At 39.2% G+C, this 8,306-nt stretch overlaps 1 long non-coding RNA gene across 1 annotated transcript in view; it reads right to left on the bottom strand.

Moving 5' to 3' along the window:
• Positions 1-312: 312 nt before the first annotated feature.
• Positions 313-8,306, bottom strand: part of LOC107989230 (uncharacterized) — a 22,681-nt gene continuing 14,687 nt past the window's right edge. Inside the window, exons 3-4 of the long non-coding RNA XR_001760737.2 lie at positions 1,213-1,296; positions 313-680 (exon numbers count right to left, since the gene is read on the bottom strand). This is a non-coding gene — a long non-coding RNA (uncharacterized LOC107989230). The remainder of the gene's footprint in view (positions 681-1,212; positions 1,297-8,306) is intronic.

The raw sequence follows: 8,306 nt of genomic DNA on the forward strand, positions 1-8,306 counted from the left end.
TGGATTGATGGATGGATGGATGGATGGATGGATTGATGGATGGATAGATGGATGGATGGATGGATGGATGGATGGATAGATAGATAGATGGGTAGATGGATGGATGGATAGATAGATAGATGGGTAGATGGATGGATGGATAGATAGATAGATGGGTAGATGGATGGATGGATAGATAGATAGATGGGTAGATGGATGGATGGATAGATAGATAGATGGATCGATCGATGGATGGATGGGTGGATGGATGGATAGATCGATAGATGGATGGATAGATGGATGGACAGATAGATAGCAAGACAGATAGATAGATAGTTGATAGATAGATAGATATATGGATAGATAGATTTTTAAATCCCAGAATGAACTCAAAACACTGGACTCACCTCCTGAACATAGACCTCTGTGAGAAGGTACTGTAACTGTACATACAATAGTCCGGTCTTTCTTGTATTTTGTTTTTTTTTTTTTCTGGTGCAACTTCACAAACAAGACTGTCCGTGTGTGTGTGACTGACTCCTTCTCCCTGTCTAAATATTTGTGCTTCTGTGTATGTTCTTACCCGCGGCGTTAGCTTGGGGGCATCTGAAGACAGGTCTGACACCATGGTGGTACTGTTGGACTGTGAGATTCTGTCTGCACCAGTGTTCACTCTTCCATTCATGTCCCGGTCGCAGTCGCTGCAAAGACGGAAGCAAATATTTTTTATACCTGTGTATGTATCCCTGAGGCTGCAAAGACGGAAGCAAATATTTTTTACACCTGTGTATGTATCCCTGGGGGTGTGTGAGTGAGTGAGTGGGTGTGTGTTTTTGTCCGTGTTAACGTAGAGGTTGACCAAACCTGCTGTGAACAGTTTTCCCACAGTTACATTTCTGATTCTCGGAGCCTTCAAATTTGACCAAAATGTAGTTTATTCTAAAATGTAATATAAATATTAAGAAAAAAAATTATCAAAATGAAAAAAAAAAAAATTCACGTTTTTAAAAATCATGTGCAGCTGCTGTTTTCATAATGAAAACATTGCGAATTAAGCCGTGGGAAAATATTCCTGATGAATGTAGTGTTTGTTTGTCAACACTAAATATTTAAACTTGATTTTAAACTTTTTTTTACAAATTTATATGTTGTAAGATTGTATGTATTTCTTTTATGAAATTCTGGTTCTGGCCCTCGACCCTTATGTTTGACACCACTGGGCTACAGACTCACTGTAGGTAGGAGTGTTTCGGTGCCGGCTCCTCCAGCTGGAACGGACTCACTGCTGGTCCAGCTGGTCCACTCGGGTCATGTTGACTGAAAAAAACAGAGCAACGTTAAATGTTAGTGTTTGTATTTAGGTCCCAGTTTGACACCAGGTGCCTTTTGGCAGTGGTGAGAGCTGCTCTGGGTCTGGGTGACCAGGTGATGATGTCACTGATGGTGAAGTTCTTCTGAACTTCTGCTTCTGGAGTTTGTTTGTTTTTTTTTTAACTCCTCCTTGACCTCCCTATGTCTGTGTCCAGACGTCCTGTCAGCTAAACTGAATTAATGTCAAAGTTAGACTTTCAAAGAGGTGAAAATTTGGACTGTTGCATCACTTCCTGTCTGGTGAAACTGTAGCAACAGGTTGATGGTGACTTTCTGTAGCACCACAGACGGATGTTGTTCTTGTTCTCATGCTTCCTTGAGGATCAGCTCAGAGCAGGGTGTGTGTGTCTCTAACTAAATCATTTGTCCCTCCGTCCACCCATCCATCCATCCATCCATCCATCCATCCATCCATCCATCCAGCCGTCCGTCAGTCCCATCCATCCATCCATCCATCCGTCCGTCAGTCTTGCAGGTGGAGCTGTATATAAAACAACATGGCTCTATCACAGCTGTGGGTGAAGTTTCCAAACATACTTCTGCAGCTCCTCTGTCTTTTCCATCCAAAGTCCCCGAACTTTCAGACCGGTGTGACTGTGGGTGACGACTCTGGATTGAACAGTCGTCACCAATCACCAACTACACTGTAGCGCAGGAGAGCTACAGCCGCTCACTTCAGGTCATCGTCCGACGATTCTGCGCTAGAACACGTGTGACTTTTGAAACTTCAGTCAATTCCAACTTGTCCGAAAAAACAACTTTCTTCACAAAAAAAAGAATCTCATCTAATCTAATCTAATCCACGGTCACATCAACAGAGAACAGTAGGAACGGACGAACACCAGGAGAAGTTCAGCATCACCAACATGGTGTTAAACTTAAACACACAACACAAACATCCGGCTTCTTTCTGTCACTGCGTCACACACACTCACACACACACACACATACCTCCACCATCCTCATACGGCAGGACCTACAGACCTCGCTGTTTTGCACCAACACTGCATTGCAGTCATTTCTGACCTCCAAGCTGGTCGCCGCTGGTCTGCTCCTCCATCAACCTCCCCCCCCATCCCCTTCCCCCCTCCCCTCCTGCTCCCTGGCTCTACATGTCACTTCCTCCTCTTCTCTCAGCACCTACCTGGCTCTCCGGTCCACGCGGAACTTCAACATTCTTCCCCGGCTCGGTCATGTACCGACGGAGGTGCGGGAGGAGAGGGAGGCTCACAGACGCATGGGAAGATGGAGAGATAACCAGGGAGGAGGGAAGCAACTGGACAAATGGAGGGGAGGAGGGGGATACACGCCACCGTCCTCGTCTCTCTCCAGCAGCCCGCATGCTTCCCTCTCTGCACCCCCCCCCCCCCCCCCCCCCTCCCCCCCCCCCCCCACCTGTCTCATCCCCACCTCTCATTGCTTTATTACCCCCCTCTCTCTCCCTCTCCCTCCCCCTCTCCCTCTCTCTCCTTCTCGGTCGCTTCCTCGTGGACAGGAACTGCAACACTCAGCTGATTCACTGGTTTCCGTGTGGCTGATGTACCATCCCTCTCTGTCATCATCTCGAACTTTGTCTCTCCCTCCGGCATTTCTCTCTCTCTCTCTCTCTCTCACGTGTTAGACTCAAACCTGATACAAAAACCATGAATAATATAAAATAAACACAACCCATTGAACAGGAATATGACGTCTCTCCCATGTACCACCCCTGGTGCATACATGGTGCGTCAAGGTCAGCGTTCTAAGCAGCTGCAGCACAGGCTCCCGGGGCTCAGCACCAGTCACAAATGAACATGTCATGGTGTCAATAGTTCCCTCCCAGAGGCTGCTCACTGCATCTGCTCTTTACCCCCCTCCTTTTTTCAGACAATTGCATTTTAGGTACAATCTGCGAAGCCAGAGTCAGAAAAATACTGAGTTTTTGTTGTTATTTCCTGAATGCAGTTCTACTGATTATACAAATACAAGTGACAGAGGAATGTCATCTGCATAGAACTCATCCACAGACGGATTGACTTGGTGTCGGATGTTAATTAAAGTAGAGTATATTTGCATATTTTGAATCTGGGGCAACAAAACGATATATCGCGATATACTGCAATACTTTTGGCACAACTATGTATTGATTTTTTTTTCCAGATAATTTCATTTTAGCAACACTGTCAGCATAGCAAACACATTACTGTTACACGTTTAACAACATGTTTCGAAAATTGAAACAGATGGATCAATTACTACTATCTCTTTGCTAGCGATTATTACAATGAACAATTGCTAGCAAGGAAATAAATGCGAAATAAAATGAACCAACTGGCGTTCGTATTTTCATATGAATTGTTAATTTAAAAAAGTCAATACATTTCTGTACAATATCGATACAATATCGTGAAATGAAATACTGTGGAATTCGTTTGTAAAGTGAAAAGTTAGAAAACTATTTCCCCATAGGTATCCATGTAAAATGGACTAGTCCGTTCCTGGACCCCGGATGATAGGAAAGGCAATTTCATTCATCCTGCTGAGCAGCCGTGATTGCGCAATGTTCGCCAACTGCTTTTGGCTGATCCAAATCAGTAGCTACTTTTCCACTTCTTCTAATGTCTGAGATCTTTGCTTGGTGATCACAGTCACTCCTTTGTCAACCTTAGCTTCTTTGATTGCTTCCTTGTTCTAAATGATGGTACAAATCGACGACTTCGGTAAAGCCAGATCTGAAACACGAGCTCCGTTCTCATGCTTTCTTAAAATCTCTCTATTGTTGTTCTCACTATTTTTCTTTCCACCTTTCCACTTTCACTAGCTTTTTTTAGGTCCAATGGTGATTTATGGAATAAAAAAAAAGAAAAGAAATAGCACAGCGCGAGAAATATCGGCAAAATCAGTTCTTAGCGTGTATGTCCGGAGCGCGAACTGAGGCAAGACTGACGCTACACACTCAGTCAATTAGTGATCACTGACTGCCCGAGTGATATTGTTGGTTTGTTTGGCAACCGAGTTATGATATGACAACGGGGGCAATTTTTGGTTAACCCCAACCCTAGTTAATTCCAACTATTATTAACTGATTAAATAGAAAATCTGAAAATCTAAAGTAGCTGCAGGTGTGTTAAACAGCACAGCTGAGTATAAATCAGAATTATTTTTCAGAGCAGCAGTAGTAATCTCCATGATGGCAGAACCGATCGATGTTCCTCCCTGGAGAGGTTTGAGATGGAATCAGAGGGATGGGTGGGGCGATTTGGCAGCCTGTGAGGGAGCACTTTGCCCCGGGTGACACCACCCGTCTGTGTTTACATTAAATAGCAATCAATTGTGGGATATGAGAACAGGTGGAGTTTTTATAGCCCTGCTCTGTCCTGCCAAGTTGTGATGTTATCAACTGACAACATGAAAACCCATCCTCATACTGAAGTGCGATGTCACAGTTCTGAACGGGCCCTGGGGGGAGGCGGCGGCAGGGAGGTGTTGCATTATTAAGACTTCTGCTGTTTTTGGTTCACTTTCTTTCACATGCAGTCAAAGCACTCACATCTGTGACTGGGGTTTATTTTTCAAATCTGACGACTTCTGCGGATTTTAAGATTTAAGATTGTTTACAGCCATCTTAAGCGAGGGGACTGAGAACAAAACGGAGAATAAAAAGCAGGAACACTTTAAGTACATGTTCAAAAGCACTGTACTGTACATACATACATACGTACATACATATGTATATATATGTGTATATATGTATATATATGTATACATATGTATATATATGTGTATATATGTATATATATGTATACATATGTATATATATGTGTATATATGTATATATATGTATACATATGTATATATATGTGTATATATGTATATATATGTATACATATGTATATATATGTGTATATATGTATATATATGTATACATATGTATATATATGTGTATATATGTATATATATGTATACATATGTATATATATGTGTATATATGTATATATATGTATACATATGTATATATATGTGTATATATGTATATATATGTATACATATGTATATATATGTGTATATATGTATATATATGTATACATATGTATATATATGTGTATATATGTATATATATGTATACATATGTATATATATGTGTATATATGTATATATATGTATACATATGTATATATATGTGTATATATGTATATATATGTATACATATGTATATATATGTGTATATATGTATATATATGTATACATATGTATATATATGTGTATATATGTATATATATGTATACATATGTATATATATGTGTATATATGTATATATATGTATACATATGTATATATATGTGTATATATGTATATATATGTATACATATGTATATATATGTGTATATATGTATATATATGTATACATATGTATATATATGTGTATATATGTATATATATGTATACATATGTATATATATGTGTATATATGTATATATATGTATACATATGTATATATATGTGTATATATGTATATATATGTATACATATGTATATATATGTGTATATATGTATATATATGTATACATATGTATATATATGTGTATATATGTATATATATGTATACATATGTATATATATGTGTATATATGTATATATATGTATACATATGTATATATATGTGTATATATGTATATATATGTATACATATGTATATATATGTGTATATATGTATATATATGTATACATATGTATATATATGTGTATATATGTATATATATGTATACATATGTATATATATGTGTATATATGTATATATATGTATACATATGTATATATATGTGTATATATGTATATATATGTATACATATGTATATATATGTGTATATATGTATATATATGTATACATATGTATATATATGTGTATATATGTATATATATGTATACATATGTATATATATGTGTATATATGTATATATATGTATACATATGTATATATATGTGTATATATGTATATATATGTATACATATGTATATATATGTGTATATATGTATATATATGTATACATATGTATATATATGTGTATATATGTATATATTCGGGGGCAAGATGTGGCCCGTTTGGCTTTTTAATCCGGCCCCCCAAACGTGTCCAAATTATGTTATTCATTTCTATGATGAACTATTCTGCCTTTTCCTTGCAATGCTTGCATTTCTCCAGTAGATGGCGTAGAAAAGCATTTTCGCACTTGTGACTTTTATGTCAGTTGTTTTAATTAACATGAACGCTCCATCTATCTGCTCCTGACCTAGCCCCCTTTCAAATTTTAGGACTCATTGTGGCCCGCGGGTCAAACCGTTTGCCCACTTCTGTGTTAGCCCTAACCAGGGCTGGGCGATATCTCGATATTGTAATATATATCAATATGTTTCTAATTGTGGCGCTTTTTCCCAGAGGCAATGTCTCTCTGTCATTGGTGTGGAACCCCTGGGCAAGTTCGAATCCCAGTTAGCGCGGTTGGTACCTTCCAGTGGACTCACCACCCGCAGGAAGGTTCATGGGGGTTGGTACGGTGCAGTGTGACCCGGTAACGGATAAGCGGATGAAAATGGATGGATGGATGGATGGATGGATGTTTCTAAATCCGATATTGAAAAGGGCAAAATTGTTCATGTAGGATACTATCCTATGGGATAGTACACTTCCGCGCTTCCTAGAAACCTTCATCAGACAGGACATCAAATGGGAGAACATGAACATCATCTCCCTCATCAAAAAAGCCCGAACACTGAAACACTGAAGCGCTTCCAACTGCCAAAGACAATGATGGGGAACTTTTACACCTCCTCCATCTCAATCTGGTACGCTGCTGCCACTGCGACGGACCTGAGTAGCGTATCATCCTCTCTGCCAAGAAGTAAATTGGCAGCGAGCTACCTTCTGTACAGGATCTGTACACCTCCAACCTCTCTTATCTCGGTCACAAACTCTTTGAGGCGATCGCCTCTGGCAGAGCGTTGCTGGTTCAATTTCTGGTCTGACCATGTGGAGTTCTACAGTTATCCCCTGTTTCCTCCTCAGCAGTAGATTAGTATTAGAGTCAGACTGTAGACTTTCTGAGACTTTCTCTTAGAGCAGTTCTTAAGAGTAGGATCTCGACAAAATGAAACAGTTCTATCGTCTCCATCAACAAAGATTCTTCCTTTAAATCCAGACCTAGTTATCCCCCAGATACTTCAGGTTCTCCCAGCAGAAGAATGAAAACAAACAGAACCAGGTCGAAGAATACAACGGTGTCACCACTGCGGTTGTAAAAATAGACTTTAAAAAAAAAAAAAAAAAAACTAAATGGTTTCTTACCCAAAAAAAAAAAAAAATCCTCTGATTTGATTAGGTTTTTTTGATCAGGTGCTTTTAATGTGCTTTAGGATAAAGGCTCATCAGACGTGTAGAGTACTTCTCTGAAGTACGTGTATCTGTGCCGTTTGTGTATCTGTAAAGTATGTGTATCTATAATATACTCTGAAGTATACATTTTAAAATGTGTTTCTCTGAAGTGTGTGTAGGCGTGTGTGTCTCCAGACTCGCTTTCTCCTCATCTTTCACCTGCCTGTCTCTCATTTCATTTGGCCTCCGCCCCCTATATTTCCATACTTACAAGATTGTGTTGTACTGCCACCTGGTGGACGAGCAACACAGAGTCATGTTGTGTTTCTAATGCTTTAGTTTGAACACTACCTGGTCAGAGATTAGAGACCTGTACCTGAAGTTACTTCACAATGGACTGGTCCAGTACACTCATTAGGAGTACTACTGTGGTACTGCAGTAATGGGTCAACACTCAGCACCGAATTAAGAGGCTGGGTCAGAACATTGATGTCAGTTGATCAAAGGGCGAAGTTTGAAATTCTTAGTTTCAAAGCTGTCCTGTCTCCAATTTGACCTTTGACCTGTCAGACCATTATCACGCAGCCTCATGAAACTAAAAAAAAAAACC

This window comes from Cynoglossus semilaevis, chromosome 11, assembly GCF_000523025.1.
Source record: "Cynoglossus semilaevis isolate Cse_v1.0 chromosome 11, Cse_v1.0, whole genome shotgun sequence".
Taxonomy (NCBI): domain Eukaryota; kingdom Metazoa; phylum Chordata; class Actinopteri; order Pleuronectiformes; family Cynoglossidae; genus Cynoglossus; species Cynoglossus semilaevis.